The 2137-nt window shown below is 34.2% G+C and overlaps 1 long non-coding RNA gene across 1 annotated transcript; it reads right to left on the bottom strand.

Moving 5' to 3' along the window:
- Positions 1–454: 454 nt before the first annotated feature.
- Positions 455–1865, bottom strand: LOC126616445 (uncharacterized). Its single transcript, XR_007621158.1, has 3 exons — positions 1663–1865; positions 1174–1283; positions 455–1093 (listed from the first exon to the last, which is right to left on the bottom strand). It is a non-coding gene; the product is annotated as an uncharacterized LOC126616445 (long non-coding RNA).
- Between the last annotated feature and the right edge of the window lie 272 nt (positions 1866–2137).

Below are 2137 nucleotides of genomic sequence, written 5' to 3'. Positions count from 1 at the left end.
TTTGTACTTGGCATCGGGGATGAATTTTATTTTATGTTTTGTTTTGATTTTTTTTTAATGCAAATTCGGATTTAGTGGTAACTGATGTTGTAGTTGATTTTTCAGTGGAGTTGTGTTGTGGATTGTGGGAAACAAACTAAACTTCCATGTTATGTGCAAAGACCATGATTAGAGTTTGGTTTGATGGGAACCAATTAGCAGGAAACATATATGAAGCCTTTGGCGTCTATCCGAATTTTTAATATATAGATCTAAGCAACATAAATTATATGGTGAAGTCTCACGCAACTGGGGAGAAAATGAAACCGATTACAAACATAAAAATGAAGTCAACCTTCTTATAATTGAGATTTATAATATGAACATTCACAACCCAAAATACACAAAATTATAATAATCATGTAAGAACAGATATTGAATAGAGGACAAAAATAATTACCTAAGCCATAAGTGCTTTGGGCAAAATGGGGATTGTGATATTAATTGAAGATTAAGAATGTTTTTGGCTGTGATGTTTGTATGTTTACTTAACAAACAAAGGAATACATAGAGTAAGGAGAAAAATCATGTCTTCGTACGGCATCTTACGACTCACGTCTGCATTGGTTGTGTTGTCGAAGAAGATGGAAACTCTTCTCTTGGCTGAAACATTCTTCTCAAAAGTAGTTGGGTGGATAACTGATCGCATCTTATCCATTGTGGCATGCGGCTTGCAAAATTATTTAAATGTACCCACCAATTCAAATATTTTCTGAAAGGGAAGTCCATCTCTTCCTCATTTGCTTTCTTTTTCTGGCCATGTGTAACTGAAACGACCCAAGCAACTCTCTAATGCATGGAATCGTTATCGGATTAATCTTTCTCTGGAGTAGCGACGGTTTTTCCCCCCTAAAGTGCATGTTGTCTTCTTCCTCCTCTTGACTTCTAGAGTCGCAGAAACGGTTTTACATTCTGAAAATGATGAAGAGACAGGTACATGGGAGGAAAGAGTGAAGCGTCCTGGGAGAAAAGTGAACCGACTCTTCTTATCCTTATCCTTCTCCACGTTCCAATATTTATCTATGCCTTTACTTCCATTCAAATCTTTATCCTTCTGCACATTCAAAGAAACAAAGAAAATGAAAAGATTGACTTGTTTACCAGATTGCACTGTTTATATATGAAAGGACAGACCTGGTCATGTTATGACTTGTGAGGATACCATGTTTTCATATGATCAAATGATTAAGTATGAAGTTAATCCACCAAGAACAACTTATGCTCATCCTCCTTCCACGCAACACCTTCCCATATCAAAAACCAACCAACGCAACAATTAGTCAAGTAAAAATAATTAATTCAAAATAAATAAACAAATTGAGATAATTTAATTCCATATTAGATATGTGAAAGGTAGGTGAAATATGGAAAGTAAAATTAACGACCTGAGAGTGAAGACGATTAATAAAACCAATTGGCAACTGCTAATTGCATTTTCAAATTTGAACACCACTTTTTTTTTTCAATGTGTTTAAATTATAACCGCTCAGTTTTGGAGGATAATTATCTCTTTTTTTTTCCCAAATAGGAGGATAATTAGCCAACGGTTCATCTTCAAATATTGTCCAATATTTTAGATTGAATTGTGAGATAAAATTCAGAAATTGAAGAAACGTGGCATACGTGTAAAGAAGGTGGATGGATTAAGGTGCAAAACAGGCAATGCTCCTTTAGGTTTTCCTTTTGCAAATTTGTCAAAGCCTCCGAAAACAAAACCGAAAACAAAAAGAAAAACTTAACCATTGCCAAATCCTCCTCAAGCGAAAAACAGAATGCCGTTATCAATTACAAAGAAAACAAATTTCAGACATCGTTACTTGTTTGTTCCACGATTTCTACAAAACTACTCCCTTCACACGTTTATATTTTTTCATTCCATCAGATTTTACAATAACGTGAGAGTCTATAAACTGAAAATTTCAGTCTCTCTCCCACGTTTCTTTCCTCAATTTCCCAACATTTTTTTATTTTCGTTTTTTTCTTGTTTTTTTTTAACGGCATCTGTCTCTTTATGTGTTTTTACCAGTTTGTCCTTATTTTTTGAATTTTTTGGGTTTTGATTGTGAAGGAAACAAATGGGCATTTTTGGCATTTTGGA

This window comes from Malus sylvestris, chromosome 3 (genome assembly GCF_916048215.2).
Source record: "Malus sylvestris chromosome 3, drMalSylv7.2, whole genome shotgun sequence".
NCBI lineage: Eukaryota > Viridiplantae > Streptophyta > Magnoliopsida > Rosales > Rosaceae > Malus > Malus sylvestris.
Note: the sequence above shows the minus strand (reverse complement) of the source record. Positions and strands in the feature narration are given on the sequence as shown.